This window comes from Dermacentor variabilis, chromosome 8, assembly GCF_050947875.1.
Source record: "Dermacentor variabilis isolate Ectoservices chromosome 8, ASM5094787v1, whole genome shotgun sequence".
NCBI classification, from domain to species: domain Eukaryota; kingdom Metazoa; phylum Arthropoda; class Arachnida; order Ixodida; family Ixodidae; genus Dermacentor; species Dermacentor variabilis.
This window is the reverse complement of record NC_134575.1, coordinates 158,056,420-158,078,814: the sequence shown is the minus strand read 5'-3', so window position 1 is coordinate 158,078,814 and position 22,395 is coordinate 158,056,420. Positions and strand designations below refer to the sequence as shown.

The 22,395-nt window shown below is 46.5% G+C and overlaps 1 pseudogene; it reads left to right on the top strand.

The window, feature by feature from the left end:
* The first annotated feature begins 11,369 nt into the window (after positions 1–11,369).
* Positions 11,370–13,321, top strand: LOC142591653 (uncharacterized; annotated as a pseudogene).
* The last annotated feature ends 9,074 nt before the right edge of the window (positions 13,322–22,395 follow it).

Sequence of the window (22,395 nt, the reverse complement as noted above, 5' to 3'; positions counted from 1 at the left end):
TGGAATTCTCGCGGATCGAGGTCTTCTCTTCTTCACGCTGTCTTTTCGTCGAAGGGAAGCCTTTCAGCACGGGTGGTCCCTCAGTCCAGGGCCCCACTGAGTTTGGCCGCGTCCCTAGCGTGCTCCACCATCCTTCTTTGGACGGCGAGCTCGCAGCTGACGAGCTCCCGATGCTCCGCACTCGGGGGTTTGTGATCGCGGAATGCGTCGTTTCGTTCGCACTCCCAAGTTATGTGATAGAGTGTGGGTGTAGCCCCGCACCAAGGGCAGGTGTCCCTATACTGCGTTGGGAACATCTTGTTGAATATGGAAAGGTTGGGGAAGGTGTTTGTCTGGAGCCTACGCCAGCTCGTTGCTTCCTCCTTCGTCATCGCTTTATGGGGCGGTGGGTACTTGAATCTAGTCCCCCTGTAGTGTTGCAGTAATTCCGAATAACTGTCACTGAGGATCCCGGCGTAACTAGCGCGGTACTCCTGCTGCTGCCCAGCCGGAATCTATTAGCGCGAGCTAGACCGTCCGCCGCCTCGTTACCCCTTATGCCCTCGTGTCCAGGTATCCAAATCAGATTGTGTTTGATTTTCGCCTCCTCCGAGGGGTTACCCCCTCTGAGGATCCTAAGGGCAGTTTTGCATATTCTGCCCCTCATGTAGTTGCGACAGGTCTCTTTCGAGTCTGTGAGAATATTTAGCGATTTATTCTCCCTATATCCTTGCATCGCCGCCAGCGCCACGGCGATTTCCTCGGCTTCAGCTACGCTCCATATCTCGGCCGAGACGCACGAGACAAGCTTTTCCTCCTTGTTCATTACTACCGCGATGGCCTTTGCCTCGCTTCCTATTACACTTATGCTTGCGTCCGTGAAGAGAGTGTTCTCTTCTCTAGCCACTGTCTTTTCTATGTATTCGGCCCTAGCTTTCCTTCTGCCTTCGTGGAGCCTGGGATCCATGTTCTTCGGTATACGAAAGCCTACAAGACGGCGCTGCACCTGCCGAGAAACACCTCCAACGAAAAGCTGATGCAACTAGGGGTGACCAACACCTTCGTCGAAATGGCCGAAGCACAGCGGAAAGCGCAAATGAAAAGACTAACGGGGACCTACACGGGGCGAAACCTGATCGGTAGGCTGGGCTTCGAAATACGAGTGTAGCTGAACTGATTGTTCAGTTTTTGTGACGTCGAGGACGTTTTTTTCACGTTTGATGTGGTTAGGCCAACTGTGTGAATGAATCTATGAAATAATAATAGAAGGGCAATAGCATGGCGAGTGTTTGGTGGTTGCCACGACAGGTCGACTTTTATTTTGGTTACACTTGACTGGTTACTATAATTTTTTTAAATAAACGGCTCGCTCAATTCTAGATGCTTTCCAGGAGTTCGATTAGGTATATTTGATGAGGAGACCACATACATGAGGCGTATACAATTTGTGGCCGTACAATAGTTATGTAAGCTAGTTTTCTTAGTGGTGAAGGCGCAGTTCTTAAGTTGTGGCACAGAAATCCTAATGATCTGGAGGCGTTAGCTGAAATAGAGGTAAGGTGATTGTCCATGAAAGATTGTGACTAAGGAGCACTCCGAAATACTTATATTCTGTGGCGTGGTCGACTACGTTAGTATCCATATGATAGGAAAAGTGAGAGTTCACGCTTGTTCTAGAAAAGGAAATCACTTTGCACTTCGACACGTTTAGGGACATGAGCCACGTTGCACACCAATCACCGATATGTACAAGGTCATTTTGGAGTGCCGCGTGGTGAGCGGAACAGTTAATCGAACGGTATGCAATGCAGTCGTCAGCAAATAATTGTACAGAAGAGGATATATTGTGCGGTAAGTCGTTAATGTAAATAAAAAGTGAAGGGGTCCGAGTACACTGCCTTGAGGTACACCGGAGGTGACTTCAGACAGGGCAAAGGAAAAGTTAGCAACAACAGTGAACTGTCGCGATTAGTAAGAAAATTATGATATATAATTATGATATATAATGATAGGCCCCTACTAATAGGGTCATTGCCTTTATGTTTTCTTTATGTTTCCTTCTTGTGCCTTATGTGAACTTTATGAGTCCTTGTCCTTTGTGTGACCTCCGGGACGCCAACTTTGTGTGTACTACGTGTTTTACTCATCCTAACGTATACCTCGGGGAAGTAACGTTTATTACGCCTCTAGGATGTGTCATTTATGTTTACGGCAGAATGTTAAGTGGATGTGCACTATGTGTCACCTGAGTGTACACTTGGGTGCACATGTAGGTGACATAGAGTGCACATAACAACTGTCTGTACATATTTTGAAACGCTTGACTCGACTAATCATGTTAACTCAATTAGCGCGAAAGCTTACCGTCTTCTTCACTTTTTCCGACGAAATTTTAAGCATTCTCCTTCATCACTGAAGGCAACCTTGTATTTAACAAACGTCAGGCCTATTCTAGAATATGCATTTGTTATCTAGGATCCATACACTAAAAACCTCACAGAAAAAATAGAACGCGTCCAGAAGCAAGCAGCACGCTTCGTGACAGGAAATTATAATTTTGCTATCAGAGGATCCAGAATACGGGAAGGGTTGGGTTGGAAAACTCTTTCTCCACGCAGGAAAATCCCAAGATGGAAATTCCTTTATAATATATATAAATGTAAAACTGGTATCGACAAAACACTGTTCATCAAGGAGCCACATTACGTTTCATCTAGGAGAGACCACGCTAACAAGATTAGATCTGATCAGTGCCGTACCAATGAGTTTAACAATTAATTTTTTCCAAACACTTTTAACGATTGGAATGAGCTCCCTAATGAAGTGATGGCAGCTTCTAGTTTTGTTTATGCTATTGAGAGACATATTCTTTGATTGTTCTGTTATTCATCTCTGCACATACGCTATTCTTTTGTTTTGTTAGTTAGTTACTTTGTTACTTTGTTTTGTACTTTGTTAGTTTGTACTCCGCTTTTGCGAATTTCAGTGTTTAAACTATGTTGTATTTACTGATGTATTCTTTTGATGTTGCTGAATATGTTTCCATTGTGACTACCTGTATTTTAAGCCCCCTACGATAATGCCGTACATGCGATGTAGGTATACCGAATAAATAAAAAAAAAATAATACAGCCAGATCTATCTGCACTGTGCGACAGCCATTGATACACTCAGCAGAGTCATTGTAAGTACTAAATCTTGACTTATTCTTTTATTTGCCCCAAGAAAACAACCCTGATAATTCTTGTAGGATGGGCCCTTTGTGTTTACGGCGGGATGTTACCTAGGTGTGCACATCAGAGCACACGTACGTAACATAGAGCATTATTCTATATATGGTGCACTCTATGTTACAAACATGTGCACTTAAGTGCGCACGTAGGTAACAGAATGTGCGCAGTGAGCATCTTTTGCAAATAGTACAGTTTGATCTACCTGTACTGTGTGTTAGTCACTGGCATATTCAGGGAAGATGCCATGCTTGCCCCCCTCACACTAGACATGCCGATCGGCACTAATTGTGGCTATATTGTGCAGAAAATTTAGCATGCAATGAAATAAGCCTGGTGTATATATAGTGGCTTATGCCATGCATTCCCTTAATATATTAGTTGTTTCATACTTTTTCAACCTACTATTCTCCAGTAGCAAGTCAGATGCAAAAATCTGAAGTATTTAACGAAATATGCAAGAATTTCATGAAAGTCTTGTGCCAGCTAGGCTATAAAATATAGTTCATTGAATGTTTAAGACGGTTCTCACAGCAGGCGTCTTTCAGATGCGCCGTTTCACCTGCAGTTTGTGAAATAATCTGCCTAATTTATATATATATATATATATATATGAGCACTATCTTGCCTGTGTTACCAGCAGGATGTTACCTGTGTGTGTGTGTGTGTGTGTGCACTCTGTCACCTGGCTGTGTACTTCCTCGACTGCTCATCCAGGTAACATAGAGTGCGCCCAGTTATTATCTTTTTACACATGCTACAGATAGATCACCCACCTGAAAGATGTATTAACTACTGGCGTATCAAAGTAAGAAAAATCGGGGCGGCGCGCCTGCCTCCCCCTCCTATATATCTTGGCCGCATTGGTGACCACACGCCATCAACAGTATACCTACGTGCATCAAAGCCTCACGCAGGGACTTATCTCTCACGACAAACAACAGTTGCGCGGCGGCTGGAGACGCGGTGGCACGAGGCGCAGTGTTCGATGGCTTGCGCTACATGAGCCGAAGACGCCTCCGCGGCCAGTCCGGCGCTTTGCTGATAGCGTGTATACAACCTACCATTTAAGTAGCTGTTCGCGGTGTTATATTGGTTTCATGGTAGTCTCATTACACGTAAATATCTAATACGTACGTTACCAGTGCCTCTATATATTAGGCTTGTAAGATTTCTTTGCAGCCGTCAGCAGGAAATGCAAGCGCTCCCACCTATAAAGCCGAACTGGAGCTGCCGCTAATTTTCAGAACGCCTAGTTGGAAAGAATGTAGTGAAATTGAATATGTATAAGGTTTCTGATACTCTGAACTGAAAAAAAAGAAACTCAAACATTGGGAGACGCTGCCACTGCTCCACCTCAAAACCGTGCTCTTCGAAGCACTTTTTGACATGTTTTTTCTACGCTATTTTTTTGCAGCCCTCGGGCTTCTCATGATACCTTTTCTCTACTACTCGCACAGATTATACTCAAATGTTCGGTCACTAACCAATGCAGAACCGGCGGTCTATGCTAAAAGTGCCTTTCTTTTCAAAACTGCGTGTGATTGCTGTAGCGAGATAGCAAAGTGGGCGAGTTGGTTACTATTCATCGTACCTTTAGCAACAGCGCAAAAGCAACACGGAAACAAGGAACACACTCCGCCCCAGGGATCAGTGCTGTCTCCCCTACTCCTTATCGTTGCTATGAGAAAACTTCCCGAGCAATTGGCAAAGCTCGAGGGATCAAAATTTAGTATATATGCGGATGATATCACACTCTGGGTCAACCGGGAAGTGATTCAGCCGTCGAAAGCCTGCTCCAGGCCGCCACCGACATCATAGTCGATTACGCGGCCGAGAGAGGTCTAGCATGCTCGCCGCAGAAATCAGAATTGTTTTTATACAATGCGAAACACTTAAGGTGCAAGACACCGTCGGAGACCAAAATTAAAGTGGCGGGTAAGGAGATACCAATGGTCGAGCAAATTTGAACCTTGGGCCTGGTTCTCCAGTCACACGGCCACGATGGCGAGACCGCCAAGAGGCTGCAGAATCAGGCAATACAGACCCTGCGCCTAATAAGGCGGGTGGCCAGCAAAGGCCGAGGGCTAAAGGAGAAAAATGTGATTAAACTAAGACAGGCTTACATATTCAGCCGGGTGAGCTATGCAACGCCATATCTCGATTTGAAAGCGGTGGAAAGAGAAAAGATTGATTCTCTAATGAAAAAGTGCGTAAAAGGAGCGCTGCGACTGCCCATGTGCACATTCACAGAGAGTCTGATGGCTCTAGGAGTGCACAACACATGGGCAGAACTGGCGGAAGCGGTGCGAACCTCTCAAATTGAGAGATTGAGCACCACGAGGACAGGAAGAGCCATATTGGCCAAAGTTGGAATAAATCCGGACAGAGTTCCCACCCAAAAGTTGGAAGTAGATAGGGAAGTGAGAAAAAATCTGATTATCCCCCCCCCTGCCAAAAAAACATGCACCCGGAACATAGCAAAGACAAGAGGCATAAACGAGCCGAAGCATTAAAAATTAGATTCGGTAAAATTTCGGAACATGAGGTGGCCTATGTAGACGCGGCGGGAGGTAGCGGCAGTTTTACGGTGGCGACGGCCATCAGCGGCCGAGGAATTCCCGTGACCGCTGTCACTCTGCGCGGGCGCAACATAGAAGTTGCCGAGGAAATTGCGATCGCATTAGCTTGCGTTGGAACGGACGCGAAATTTGTGATCAGTGACAGCAAACTGCGACACAAAATTTTAGCAAGGTAAGAACCTCGCTCTTAGCGGCCAGAATCCTAGGCCAGAGAAAGTTAGATAGAAAAATTCAAATCATTTGGACTCTGGCGCACGAAGCCATCCCCGGCAACGAGGCGGCCCACGAGCTGGCTCGAGATCTCTACCGCCGAGCCGCTATGGGGCTCCTCGATGACCGAGGGAGCGGAGAGCGCATGCTGAAATATGTGGAGATCACGCGTCATTACAGATTGGCTCGTAGGCTGGTATCCCCGCCAGACCCAAAATTAAACAAGGGACAAGCACTCGCGTAGAGACGACTACAAACTTACGCGTATCCGCACCCGGTTATGGCGAACCACATGTTCCCTGAGGACAGGAGCAATAGATCTAATCTTTGTGGGGCGAGAGGGACCCTCGACCACATAATATGGGAATGTCCGTACTCTCCCGGGGGACCGCACAAAATAGGTAGTAGAGACACCTGAGAGACCCTGCTGCGCAGTTCGGACTCTGAGCTCTAGCTCCGGCTCGTTCAACTGGCTGAAGAGGCTGCTGGGAACCAAGACCTCCCAGCCTGCATCTGGGGCGGCGGCACTCGCCCCCTGACCTGCGTGTCGGGGGGTGGGTAGATCACCTTATCCGTTGGACAATAAAGTTTATTCTATCTATCTATCTTCTTCCTTTTGTCCATGTCGGTTTTGCTCTGACCAAAAGTACGAGTCATTGCTGTGTCGATATTAGCAGGGGTAGAAGTAGGACAGCGCGGATCCCGTAAATGCTTGCTTGGGCGTACAACTGAATAATTTATAATTGTGAGTTGGCTGAGTATAAATGTTGTGTGCAGAGTATGGCCGTATTTCTTTGATTACGCGAGCACGCAAGCAGTACGCCTGTTTCACTTTGGCCGAAGTTCCGCTGCCGCTGCAAGCCAGCCATCGCCACGTTACGCTAAGAGGAAATATGGTTCCACCTATTCAAGATAAGGCCTGACGTTCACAAAAACACCCCACTGGGCGCCATAAGAAGCGTGTATATGTGTGGTGATTCCGAATTTCTGATCGGTGGCTCTCGCAGCTTTCGCGGCTGCCCGCAAACCTTCCACCATCCCAAACAGACGGAGCCGCACATGCTGTACACTGATTGACTCGTGTCCGCCTGCAAAGTACGCGCATAGTTCGTCTAAATTCTCTATCTATGCTTAAAAAAAACACTGCATCACACCAAGGCAATTTCAACTCAATAAGTTGTGTTCGAATACCAGCCTTACTTCCAGCTGTGACTTTCCCTGAGTAACAAAATTAAATCACGAAGGTCATGATTTTGCAAACTGCACGTCCTAGAAGCAAATGTAGATCTAGGAGGCTAAATTCACTTGTCAACCGCAGTGCGGCGCTGCCGCAGTGGGACGTTTATGCCCGGTAAAATTACGAGATGATATATTGAGCTGGGCCACGTTGTGTTATTATGAGCGGTGAGGGTGCTTGTTGCAGTTACACGGTAATTGAATCATATTTTAGGAAGTGCCTAAACAAACTGGGATCTGTATCGTGTGCATTAACCATCAGGAAACTTCTGGACGTGTTTAACGCTATTAGTTCGCCATATGTTTCCTGGGATACGCCAGTGTCTTAGGTCTAGTACAGCGCCTGTCCTAACTGCCTTTGTTCTCGCCTGTCCGCGTTCTCTCGTGAAATGCCTGGTATTGTAGCTTCGAATTATGGTGCGCGGAAAAATGTTTTTGAAAGTTGTGATTTCCTGCGCTGGTGTTCATCGGCAATTGGACACTGTTCGCGCCGGAAAGAGCGTCGCCACATGGTGCCTGTGAGACGAAGGAGCGTTTGCCGACCACATGTTGAAGGTAAGCAGGGTTGCTATGCAGGATGCGCCGAGTTTCTCGTTCACCCGAGTTTTACCCGAGTTTGCTCGACGGCAGTCAGTGAACGGAGATAGCGTGAAACGCGCCGAAGCTGCAGGCAAAAAATCTGTAGACAAAAAGCCGCGTATGACAACATGAGCCCACCCTGCGCGGCACGCTGCTTCCACGTTTCAAGCGCAGAAGGCTGCACAACGACACGCGCCAGCGCCGCGCATTTTTATCCACGGATTGTCGCAACTTAGCGATACCGTGAGTGTCCCGCTGTCTATCTGCACACTTGCCGTGGGCCGCTTGCCACGCCTTTCCCGGGCGCGTCAAGGGCGTGCCTCCTTTTTCGGGCACTATCTTTCTTTCCTTCACCGAATGCGAACAGGGTACATGCAGCGCATTCTTGCACCTACACTTTCACTCAGACGAATACGTTAAAATACAACAAATAAAATAACGAGCATTTTTATTTCTTTAAGTATCTGTTTTTAGTTTTCAACGCTAGAAATTTGTGATGACAAACGGAGATCGAGAAAATGATTAAATTTAGCACTTCTTCCCGCGAGTGACGACAGTGAGGCGAAAGCTTAGAAGCGGTACATTGAAGCGGGTCGCACGCACGAGGGCGTTCATACGGTGATAAGTCGCCTAGGGGCGCTGCAGTGCTATTCTCAATAAAGTCGGTCAAGATCCATGGGGGGTCATGGCCACTCTTTCTCTATTAGGGGAATAGAAACGCAGCGCCGCTGTACGGCTGTTCATCGCAGGCGCTTCACTGGGCTATTAAGGCCCCCGCTTTACCAACTAAAAACGACACAACGGCTGTCGCTGCAAAATGGCGGTATGTTATTTTAGAGTGCGTAGTGACGCAATTCAGTGAAATTGTACCACTCTATCATTGTGCGCGAAGCCTTTGCAATACATTGCGAAAAGTGCGTGCTTCCCAGCGACACAATTCATTGCTTGTCATCGCGTGCCCAGTGAAGGTGCCTCTGAGCGCATGTACGCAGTATGTGAGTGTGTTGTGCAGTCGAAGGTGCTTGCGGATTACCTCTGCTGGAGCCAGCAGCGATCGCAGATGGATATCGTAACGACACCGCAGCACTCGCATTTTGGCAGGTGAGGGCTCTTGTGTGCAGTTATGAAATCAGACTTCGAACGGAGAGAGGTGTTGGAACTGTTGAGTGCGCAGTGCTTGTGATGGAAGGATTGCCATTGCACTGGGTCAAGAAGAGCGAGCGATTCTCGGACGCTGATCGTGTTTACGATGCTGTGGCTCCGTTTCATCACCGATGACAGAGCAGCGATCTCAAACGACTGCTGGAATACGCACTGCTCAGCATCGTCGTCCCCCTCGGCGCATCGACGCCTTGCAAGCAGCTACAGTGACGTGCCGATAATTATTTACTGTGCGCTACGCGCCACAATGCAGGCAATAACACCGTTTTGTGGGGCATCTCACGTAGGCCGGCACGTTTACCCGATTGACACGTGGTGTTACCATTCCTGAGCATGCGCAGATGAGTTTTGTGCCTTCTTTCTTTTTTCGCCTCAGTGCCCCCTTCACTTGATAGTCGGCGTTCGTGTTGTCCACTTCTCTACTCTTGTGTCCTGTCTGCACGCCTCACTTCTATTTTGCATAATGTGGGGCCATCTCTGCCCGAGAAGATGTATGCATAAGCCAGCGACAGTCAACGCTTTGTTTTTGATAGTGGTGCTCAGTACATCACCGATGACAGTGCGTTGTGCGTGTTTTATGTCGGCAATCTAGATTGTTGATGCCTCTCAGCTCGACACCGCGTCGCTGTTGCCGGAAGATAAGTTGGGCGTGGCCCAACTGTAGTGGGTGCGCGCACAAGAGTTACATGCCTCGCGCGGGGCGTGACCTCTGGTTTTGATTGACAGGCAAACTCGTGCTAAGCTCGTACATCGCGAAACCCCCTCCGAGTTCAACTCGGGAATATGGCGGCGGCAGCAGCAGCCTGTTTCATTGCATCCAGTGGCTGCAAGCGTCAGTATGACCGTCTGGACCCGTTCACCTACAAGACCGACGGTGAGTTTCGGCGTCATTTTCGCCTGTCGAAGACATCAGTGCGCTCGCTGTGGGACGAGCTAGGCGAAGACTCTCGTCTGAAGAGACAGCGGGGCGGGCTCCATTCGCTCACCGTCGTAGAGCAAGTCATCTGTGCCCTCCGTTTCTACGGGACTGGGAGTTTTCAGGGAAGCGTCGGCGCCGAGCGTTACATTGGACGCCATCAAACTACTGTTAGCCACTGTGTCAGAGATGTGTCTGACGCACTTATCGATGCGGCAGTGCGTAAGCGGTGGCTAGCTTTCCAGAATACTGCGGCTGAGCGGGCATATATAAAAGAATGCTTCCTACTTCGCGGGAACATTACGAACGTAGTCGGGCGTGTCGACGGAACGTACGGAGGAATTAAGGCGCCATCAATGTCAGCGTTACTGTGATTAACATTGAAGCAACGTTTAGACACGCCATATTGCCAAATTTGTCACTTCTGTGGAGCCGACTTAAACTTTGTGCTAGCGACATCTCACATGCGGCTGATTATGATACTGACTTTTTCGCTGGTATATGACTTTTTGCCAATTGTTCTACGTGTCTGTCAGGGTGCCTCCCAAATGGCTCACTTTTTTGGGAAAGAGGTTAATTAAGTATAAATAGATAAATAGATGTCACAAATTGTGTGAAGTAACCTATGAATCCTAATCACATAAAGAACTTGGGGTTCTTCATTGGTGACGTTTAGTATGCACAATGCTGAATTTTGGTCATGCGTAATCTATCGGCCGCACTATGAAACAGTGAAGCATTGCACAATTTGTTGCAGCGCGAGATGTGGATGTTGCGCCAAGCCGGTTGTGCATATGCATTTGTGGCGAAATGAAAATGCACTGAGAATCTTAGTGTGTTGGCTTGCATAAAGAAAATACTTCAGATTGTTTGCTCTGTTCACTGTCGATGCATGTGCTAGAGGTTCAGTGTATGTTCTTCTTTTGGGGCGCGGCGTTATTCTGGATAGATAAATTGTATATTTTCGTCTCATAATGGGGCTCTAATTCTTTAGCAGTAGAACAATGCGCATCCAATGCTCTGCCGAACTCTCTGTACGTAAAGATGTCATGAACCACCAAGGAAGAATTACATATCGGGAGAAATGTGCAGATGCCAATGAAAAGTGGGTCTTTAACCCACCATGATAAAAATAAAATTTCAGAGCAAATAGACCATTTGTGCAGCTTTAGAACAATGATTGCACAAAACGTGATATGCTCAAACGAGTAAACACTTTCTGCAATGCCAAAGTAGGCTGAGCGACATGCAGCGTATATTGGCATTGAACATGTCTCGTAACCGTTATTTTTATTGTAAGCCCTCGCTGTCACACCTTTCCGTCCGGCACTCCCTTTAAGGCCGATCCACACGACGGACCAAGTCTGCGGGCCGATCGGTCACGTGATGCGACGTCATGGCCCGGCGCGGTCCGGTCCGGCGCAGAGCACATCCGCATGGCGGACCGCGATAGCAGACGGCGGAGCAGATCAACCAGCTACAGTCTCGGCAGCAGTGCTCGCGACTCAACAAGTTCGCGAAAACATGCCAACCCCTCGCGCTCATGCTGCCCATGTATCTCGAACAGAAGTCGTCGAAATGGAGGCGGAGCAGAAACGTCGTTTGGCCGCTATGGCGTTGGCTCTTTGCGTGGACGAAGCAGATTACTACCCTGCTCCTAAAAGGTCGTGTTGGGTCAAGGATTGGATGTGCAGGAAGGAGCTCGGCCTGCAGAACCAACTCTTCAAAGAGCTGGTAGTGTCCGACCCTTCTGAGTACAGACGGCTCCTGCACGTCAGCCGGGAGCAGTTCGCGGAACTTCTCGCGCGCGTGGGGCCTAGGATAGCACGGAAGACGACTGTCATGCGCCAGCCGATACAGCCGGCGTTGAAGCTGCAAGAAACGCTGCTTTACCTTGCATCTGGTAAGCATTTTTCGTCTTGGTTTGAGCTGTTGCAGCCTTACTTCACTTCTCATTGCCATGGCTGTGCCTCGTGTACTTTCTTACAGCCAATTGCACTGAAATGTAGCACTGGGTCCAACATGCGGCTTCAAGACCAGCAGCCGAACGTAGATGCTCTATGTGTTGCCACAGTGTAGCGCGCAGCTAGCTATTTTCTTCATAGGAGAGCTGAGCCTTTGCGTTCTGTACCTTATCAGCGACATGCAGTGAAGTGGGGTTTGTAGGAGCTAAAACGCCACTATTTCGCTGACATCGGCAGTAAGAAAAAAACAAAACGATTGCCCAGCTGCCGTGCCTGCATAAACTGCCCACGTTTTGTCTAGTTTGGCTGCATGCACCAGTATGTTCTACCGGCAATCTAAATAGGTCCTTCCACGTCGCCTTTTTTTTATTTACAGGTGAGAGCCACCATTCCCTAAATCGCCAGTTCAGAGTCGAGCACTCCACCGCCAACGATTTCATTCCCGAAACATGTTCGGCTATCTATCATAAGCTAAGCAAAGATTATATGAAGTCAGCAAAAACAGTTGAAGATTGGCGGTACGTTATTAGGGGGTTTGACGAAAATTGGCAATTGCCAAACTGTCTGCGGGCAATAGATGGTAAGCCCGTCTGCATAACCAAACCAGCCAACTCTGGGTCCCTTTACTTTAACTATAAAAAGTCGTTCAGCATAATTCTGTTGGGGATGCAAATTATAAATTTACCTACATTGACGTTGGTGTGCCCGGTGCTCGAGGCGACGCAGGACTATGGCAGACCACGCCCCTGCAGGAGGCATTGGAAGGCAACAGAGCAAACTTGCCAGACCATGTGGAAGTTGGACCAGGTCTATTCCTACCCCCCGTGTTTCTGGCCGACGACGCATTTCCAATGGGGAATAACCTGATGAAGCCCTATGGAGGTAGCAGCCTGTCGGGCAATCAGCGGATCCTTAATTACAGGCATGTATCTTAAGCTTGATTCTTTGTATTTTAGAGGGCATTATAAGGCCTTTGAATATGCTTACCTAAGAAAATGCAATACTTTTTCACTTTGTGTACATTTCGCAGGTTGTCCAGAGCAAGACGGGTTGTGGAGAACGCGTTCGGTATACTGGCCAATCGCGTTCGGTTTCTTCTCACTACATTCAATGCAGGGCCTGGAAGAGTTGTCCCCATGGTGAAGGCAGCATGTGTGCTACATAACTACCTTGGCAACGACATGAGCAGATTTCCTGACTCGGGGCCCGAAGGTAGTAGGGAGCAAATATTTTTTGGCCTACGAGCAACACGCGGACGTATAAACGCATTTGGTGCCAGGGTCCGTGAGGACATGCGGGACTACTTCAAAGGGCCAAGGTGTTGCGCCATGGCAGAGGGCATCTGCATATGTTGATGAGTAGGAATAAAATGAACATTTGCACACATATTTATTTACATTGTCAGAAATTTTTCAACTGTGTCCAGAAGTTCTTTCTGGCACTGCACCTGCTTCACAGCGTCCAGCTGCCTCATATGAGCTGCAATCGTTTTGGAAAAAAAAAACGGCGTCGTTTGGCTCAGACGGTTGCTGCATGGCTGAGGCAATTGTGTGCAAAACTGCCTGCCTCTGGACCCAGTCCTCGCTTGACGGCCCCGAGGAGCGTAACTGCCTCGGCCGTTTTGTGCTGAGTGTGGGCGGCTACTTGACCCTTCTCGACGTCGTTGGGGAGTTGGTGCTCGAGCTTTCCTTCAGCATCACGGACAGCTCCCCTTCCCCACCACTCTGTTCTGCAGGTGCGAGGAGATCTCGGTTGTGGTGAGGCTGAAATGAACAATTTCACAGTTGGCATGAAATAACTTGCCGCCTTGTTTCGGTTTGAATCCTGGCATTTACAGACGATACGTCGAAGCAACTGAAAATTGCTGCATGCGTCCTGGGCTATAGCACTTACTTCTAAATGCAAAAAAAAACAATAAGACAGCCAGCCAGCTTGTGACAAATGTCGCTGCCGTATTTACAACTCAGTGAAGCAAAAGTCATGGTCTAAACAGCGCAGCATATTGCAATGTTTGTGCCTCAGCCTGCAATATACGCACAGTAAATAAGGCACTTTTTTCCAAGTTGCAATTGCATTCTTCAAATTTTGTGCAGTGGAAAAGGCGAAGAATCCTCCTTTGTACAAGTGAACATCTGCCTGACGGTTTGCAGGAAAATGTGTTTGCTGCAAACTCTTTTCTGTTCTGTGTGTCTCGTCAAAATATTGCGCAATCCAACCTGTAATATGCTATACCAAGACGCCCAGTCGTCAACCTTGGGTTTGCTCGCAACTCGCACTAGGGCCTGCAGAAACCATGTTTTTAGGGCATGGGGGGCTCTGTGGGAACATTGTGACCTTTCCTGGAATTTCGCTGTCTACATGCGCAGAGACAACAATGCACAGAAATACAGTGCCTCTATAGCTGAACTTGCCGAGCTGTCATAGTCCCTGCTGCAAAATCGGTGGCTGGGCTCCGGAACAGCATCCAGGAACCGCATCGCGGCGAAGAAAATCCACTTGGCAGTATACACCTCGCTTGCAGGCTGGCCGGTCGTTGTCGAGCGGACTTTCTTTTTTCCTTTCTGTAGGTTCGCCTTTTATTGGCGAAGATGCCCTTCAGCACATCTGGAAAAATGCGTCACCGATCAGTAAGGGACATTGTTTGCATGCCTTTTTTTCGAGACTCACTCGCGTGCCCTGTCGCGATCGGGCGCACAGAGCAAGCGCGGTGATGAAGGTGTGTGGCGCTTCGACGTGACGTGGCATAAACATATAATTCGCCCCACTTGTGGAATGAAGCCCGAACACACAAGGCAAGAAAAAAGAAAGAAAAGGAAAGGGGCTCGTGATTGAGTAAATGTTGACCGCAGAACTGTTTAATCGCGAAGGAAAATGCAGTTGACATGTTCTTCTATTCGTTCGCGATCATATATTTAATAACGAGATTTGCTGGCGTGTACTTTGTGGTCACTGGAATCGCCAAGCCATCTCGGAACCGCTGTACAGATATGCGGATTTCGTTTGTTGATCAGTCGTCTGGGAGCGCTGAAATAGTGGTGCTATCACGCGGTTGTATTTCGCCGGCTTTCTCTAAAGGCAGTTACAAGACGCTCCATCAATGGTACTTAGTTTCAAACACTTCAGCCGACCGTTTTAAATGTGAACTACAACTTCCGTATTGACACTTTCATGCCAAAGGCAATATTTTAGATGTTTGGCAATTACTTTATACTAACTGATTTTGCAAACCAAAAAAATATACCGCAGACCAGGACACGCGATACTGGACACCACTGAGTTGGTTTGGGCCTCTTAGCACACTTCGCTTTTAAAACATTGGCTACTTTTAGCTGGGACACCCTGTATAAAAAATGATTAGGTATAAAAGGGACTGCGCGGGGGCAAGGAAAATTAAAAACAGACAAGGTGAGGAGGGAACTCTGTAAAACCACCAGGCATTCACGAACGCCGCACGCATGCAATCTTTTAGGTAGTGCTCCCACCAATTCACGTGTAAGTTGCTGTCTGTGCGCGAACGCAATGCCAGTGGCTCGAAAAAATCGGCGTGCAGCCACACTCAACGTAGTGTTATGACATATTGGAAGAAGCAAGAAGAACCGCCTTGTCGCAGAAAGAACTTACCCACTTCATACGGTCCGTTTTCCGGGTAGTTCTCGTTCATCTCTCCAACTACCTTATCCCACAGGTAACGCTTTTTCGCGTTATCATTGTAATCATTCCGGCTCGAGTCCCACAAAGCCGGGAACTGCTCCACGAGGGACACAAAATAAAAAACCTCGTCGTCACTCCAAGAGCACATGCTGTTTAAAAATATCTCTCCTGCACGCACGCGTAGGCGGAACGGCGGACATGAAACGACTGGCTTTTACTGAGCCGCAAACTAGATTGTATTTGGCTGAAGACACTCTGTTGCTGGACAACATTCTTTGGCTACGCCAAAATCGCTGCTGTCATGCGGTCCGCCGCCAAACGGAGGCGGGAAAAGCCTCGGCGATTTGTTGGACCGCGAGGGCCGCGGTCTTGCGCGGGCCAACGGTGGTACGCATGAACTGGTGACGTCGTATCACGTGATGCGCTGACAGCGGTCCAAAAGAGCAATTTGGTCCGTCGTGTGGATCGGCCTTTACTGAAACGTGGCACTGCCTTTCCATTGGTGTCATGATGATAATGGTAACGGCCGCAGCAAGGCTGGTTAATGATTTGCCCTTTGATTCCTGTGAGTTTAGTGGCAAAGAATATGGCACGTGCATACATACACCTGAGCTGCAAAATTTAACACGTAATTTTTTGGAGAGCTAATTTGTGTTGGGAAATTTCAAAGATGTGCACCATTGTGGTCTAATAACTAGAAGACTGGGTGTATTGGTATATAAGCTTGAAGGTTGATTGCACAACAATTCGACGGGACACAACGAAGAGAAACACACACAGGAGAATGCTCTGCCGTTTGGGCTTCTTTGGTGCAGGACCGAGGAAGTGTGAGCTATTCGACAACACGTCAGTGCCTTGCCACACAGTTATGGAAGTGAGAAGGTTTGCAAACAAAGCTTTGCTTTCAAATCCTCGTTCTCATGTAATACAAGCACTGTTTGAGAGAACCGTCATACAAATATAATGATAAAATTAATGGCCTGTCAAATGTGTAATTTGTATATTGACATTGTTGCCATAATAGGTGCCATACCGGCCTCAATATTGTACTGGACAGAGCAGTGTGTTTCCTATGTGAAGCACAACCTCCCATTACATGCTGTGCAGATAACCAAGCTCAGTTTGTTTTGACACACCATTCACTGTAATCTGTTTTTGATTCTAATAAAGTGCCAAACACCACCTCTTTTTCAAGGACGTCATGGGAATATTTGGCGAGACCTTTTTACAGCCCCTCATAATGAAAGTGTGGCCAGCCAGCTTTGCTTGGATGCCTTTATAGATTTCTGCTCCTGATCATTGTGTGCTATCAAGTTGCAGAAGTTTATGCAACTGGTGCAAGGCATTACCTGTTTCTATAGTCGGATACAACTTTAGGAGGCTGCGGAATCTGCAAATTAAGGCAGGTGAACACAAGCCTGCACCAATGGGCACGCACTCTAGACTGACATCGTGCCGCCAGACAGACTAATACCTGCTCGTTGGAGACGGACTATTTCTTTAGACGTGTAGGCAATCGGCTGCTGCGCTTTGCACATCTGGGCGGGGCCTCTCCTGTCTTGTGAAGTTGTATCCAATTAGAGGATGCTGCTTTTCATACAACACAAAAGGAAAAGTGTACAATTATTTGGCCTATGAAATTGATACATTACAAGTGAGGTATGCATGGGCTTAAGCTGTGGGAAAATTAGTACATGCAAATATATGACATTGTTAAAGAATATGTAGTATCAAACATGCATGTAATTGCACGTTTAAATCGGGGAGTGTTGCATTCATATGCACAGTCTATAGGTGATAGCAGTATTAAGCTCATGCCGTTTCCTGTCATATCATTGTGAAATACACACACCATTCATTTTGTGGTTAATCAACACCCACTGTATTCTTGCACATAGAAAGAACAAACGGCACAATGACGTATATGCTGCATTAGTGCCTTTTTCATTTACACGGTGCAAGGGTGGCACAGGTTGTCTTACGTTTTTGCCCATTTTAAAGAGACATCAAGTGCATGCTACAAGTGTCCCAATATGCACAGCACAGTGTTTACTGCAATAATTTTATTCATGCTCTTGAATAATAAACAAAATATTAAACTGAAAGCTCCTTTATAAGGTGTGTTCTGGGGGCTCGACTGGAGAGCAGTGAGGGCACTGATCCTACTGTTGCAGAGCAGCCGTCTGAACCTTGCCACACTCTCAAGAGCACGTGCGTGGCGCTCGCCTACTGCCACCGGGCGGTTGAGTGCCTCCAGCAGCAGAATGTTTTGCTGCAAAAAAAAGTGTACTGGAATGAATCAGCCGCATACAAACCATTCTTTACAAGGAAAAATGCTCGTTGCACTAGTAGTACTGTGCCCTTAACTGTGGAAGCCTTTAGTGTAGTATGCATAATAAAACAATGTGTCGGGACAGCGTCGCTTTATTTTGCATAACTGGGGTTTTCTTTTTCAGAGCCAATTGTCATGTTGATTAATGTGCCAGCAGCTAAAGTACCTTCACGAGTCTCTACTGTCAGCACCACAAACCTATTTTTGTTCGCTGCAAATGCCTCACCCTACAATCCCATCTTATACGAGCTGATTGCATCCTATGCCTACAAACATCATATTTTTGTCCCATTACGCAATTTTCTACCATCCTCAGCTGTAGTTCTCTCTCCTCGACATCCATTCTGTCACGTTTATGTAATCACCTGTTATGAATTGGCTGTTATGAAGTGATCGAATACGTGCATGGCCTGCCTGCCTATTCCTTTTTTTTCCTATTCTCAACTAGCACATCAGTTGACACGGTTTACTAAGCCACTGTCTTCCTGCCGTAATGCTATCTCCAACAATTTTTCTTACTTCGCTTTCTGCACAGTCCTCGACTTCTCAAGTTTCTTTGTTTCATAAGTTTCATAAACCTGGAGGTTACTCCAGGTTTATGTCCCATATTGCATAACCGGTGGAATGCAATGATTCTAAACTTTTTTCAAGGATATCGGTAACGTGGCGATCACGATTCGGTAATGCCTTCCATGTGCTGTTCAACCCATGAAATTTTTGTATAAGTTTCCTGCTTCATATCAGTACCTGCTATTGATATTTCTCCTGGATGAAGATACTCTTCCATAAATTTTGCGGGCTTAATGTCACTCATGAATTTCTGTTATCTCACCAAGTTGGTGAAGGTTACCTTCATCTTTTCCATATTTTCTCGGACCCACGTGCATGTAAAAGCACGAACACTCATTGGTCCTCACTGCCTTCTTTAAACTGCTGGATATTCAGTTCGTTACAACGAAAGTGACTTAATCCGTGCACTCTTATTATGCTAAGTATGAAACAGTAGAAATATACTTATCTGCAGTTTGTCGATGTCTCCTTCACTGTGTTGGTAGCGAGATCCATCGTCGGTACCACCTCCTTGTCGCATCGTAGCTATATAGGATGTCTGCCTTTTGGCCACACTATGTAATGTTCGTGACGCTCGCCGTCACGCAGAGTGGAGGAACTCAGCGCGCTCGCAGAAGCAGCACCGGACAAGTTGTTTCTTCAACACTGCGCCGTGAACAGTAGGTGCGCGTTGCGATCTGTAAAATCGCCGAAGCTATTGGCAGTCTTAAGAGTACACGGAAAGATTGCTGACAGAGGAACATAACTATCCAAGAAATAGTGATCATCGTCGAGCCTGATCACTACGTCGCGCACTACAAGCTCGCTGTACGAGTTTGTTTACACTGGACCTCTTCGATGTTTAGCCGCCGTGCTGGCCCGGTGAATGGATGTGATGACGCCACCACAGCGTTCCCTCGTGTTATAATTCGAAGCGTACTAAATTACAAATTAGTCTAATGCACATTCAGTGTACATGTTGTAAGCTTTAAAATGCTTCTAAACCACGTTAAACTAACTAATTATATTGTACTAAATGTGTTTGTTTTATAACTCGCTTGTGCATGTAATGCACTCGGTCGAACGACAAACAAGAAGGCACGACCATGCACCGACGGTATGATCACGTGAGCCCCAGTTTGTCGACCGCCCAGAAGGCAACGCCCATGGAATGATAGCAAGCCAGAGTGAATCTAGATAAACCAAAGAAACCGGAGGCTTGTCGAACGATAAACTGTGTCTCGGTACCATTCGTGCTTTCATCTTGGGGTGTCGCCAGAGCTCGTGAAGATCCCGAGTTTCGCCAAGCTCGGCGCATCCTGCATAGCACCCCAGGTCTGACGCTTGTGCGCATTCTCGCAGTTTATGTATGGTTCATGTAGTAAGCTTTGTGCAATGAGAACAGAACACTTTCTAAGCAACAGAACACTTTCTATGTTGCCGATGTTGCTGTGCATATTTAGCAAACCGCTTCACGATGGGAGTTTCCGTGAAATGTATTATTTATTAACGCTTACTGCCTTTCTACAGTTATGTGCTACCACTGCTGATTGTTGGGATTTAATGCGCAAATATTTACGTAAACGCTGAAAGTTACTGTTTCCTCGGTAGTTTCCCGCCAAGAAATTCTTCCGTGGATATGCATTGCCGCAAGTTACGTGTGTAATGCATGTCGATGTTTCATGGGCATCGCGAGTTGGCACGCGACTGCGGTGTTTGACACTTGAGCAGATATTAGCTTGTCTGAAGATTATTTTATTGATACAGTTCAGTTAGAAGTCCAGCTTCGGTAGAACCTGTCTGCGTTGTTTCGGATCGACGTGCTCGCGTATTTGCCTTCTATATTACACGGCAAATATAGGCCGATATTACAACAGCGAAATTTTTTTTAATCGAGGCATGTCAATTAGACGCTCGTTTTCATTAATATTTTCATCTGAAGAACAAGATGTCAGCTCCTGCGATTGTTGTCAAAGTATGTGTGTTGTAGCACTGCACAAATAAGGGCTGCGGTTTTGTTGCGATGCTTTCCGCTCGCTGTTTGCCTCTCTTATAACCCACTATTCACAGCTGACTGTTCTAGTCAATAACGATGGCGGAATGTCAGTCAGACCACTGAGGAAAAGGAGTAGCATCGGAAAGGGCATCGCTGCAATATCGCGGCCTAGGTTTTAGACCGTTCATAATCGATTCTTTTGATTCACTACATATTTAGGTTTTGGTGATAATTTCCCAGATAGTCTGATGTTTGCTGCTAGTTTTATTCCCCCCTGAATTTTACAATATAACAGTGTAACTTCATGAGATATAACTATGAGACATCTGTACAAACAGGCACAGATTTATGTGTGTCCCTTTCTTTCAATTCCACATGACACTGTAAATCACACGTTTTAAGCTTCACATCGCAATAAATTAAACCTTTCTTACTGTTGAAGATTATGCGGATGCTGGAGTAAAGCCTACAACCTGTAGGAACCTGCTGCACTGCTACATACTGGATCGCACAATGATGCACTTGACCTGCGTGCTTTTACAAGGTGAGTAAAAAACTGTCGCTGCACTGTGAGTTGTAGCATATGCTTGTGTAATAGGCAATCATTTTATTGTGTACGTGTGCCATTTCCGGGATTGCTAGTAGCAGATCACTTGCACAATATATTTTGTTTATCTGGGGAGCCGTCAGTCGAAGCAATGTAACCCAATGAGGTTCTTCTCAGATAAATATAAACAGGGCTGGAGTGACTATGCAATATATACTATATACAGATTGTATATTATTCGAGCCAGATTCCTTTTTTAGGAACATTGAGGAGCACGAGGGTGTCTATGAGCCGCCCAAGAGAAACTGAAGGCTTTGGTTACCTGAATGATTCTGCAGTCACCTCTCGCACTAATACCTGCACACCTCAATTCTTCCCTTTTATTGGTCACAATTATGTATTGCATACCATAGTTCATCTAAAAAATACCAGCGTGAAGACAGTAAAATTTGCTGATTTATTAGGTAGCTGCCAAATTCCTAGTCAGAGTATGAGTGCTCAATTTTTCAAGCAAACAACATGCCATTAACCATTTAATGTGACAAAATTATTATGTGTCCCAAGAGCTCGATCATGGGCTTCAGGGTGGAAGCGGGTCTCCTTTATGTCAGAGAAATTGCAGTTGGTGATAATGTGGTATAGCGTGCTACTGAATCATAAAAGTCAGCCCAGTAGAGTAATTGCAAGCCCATCATGTATGTCAGCACAGTTAAAAAGAGAACATTCTCTGTTACATTGCATTTTTTTCTCCGTTTCGCTGCACTTGTTCAGTTTCTGCGATACCTTCACCTTCACTTGTTCAGTTGATAAGACAAAGCTTGTCCTATGTCGTCATTTATCTCAAGTGTGGAGAATTTTTTTACCTTCTCTTCTTTCTTACTTATCAACTGCCTAATACACAAGCTTCCCGCGTCACGCAAGGAATGCGGAGTACTACCTAGAACTTATGCATGCATCTGTGGTTTATGGTACCATACGCTCACCACCTCAGATTTTTGATATGTTACAAGGAGGCTTGCTTCACGCTCGAGCCACACTGAACTTGGTGCAATTTTGAAACAGCCGCTTTTTGATATAGTGTAATTATTTATGGCACTCTCACTGAATTGAGGTTTTCTACGGTGAATAATGTGCTCTCGGTGGTTGTACAAAAAAGTTTTAACCATCTAAAGACATGATTTAGGCAGAAAGCCTCCTAAGTAATGCTGTCACACAAAAGTTGTATAACGGTGCGGTATGTCTCAAGATCCATAAATAACTGAATTTCTGGCCTTCAAGCCCTATCCTTTTCAACACAATTGTGTGGGCAACATCGTGCTTTTTAACCACTATTATTATGATGACAGACTTCTGTCTGTTTAAAGTAAGCCGTCCAATCTGTCTTGCTATGTCTGGTTAATTCCAATGCATTCTTGACTGTTGCTGCAATGGTGGCGGCTTCAAGGCCAACTAGACGTCCCAGA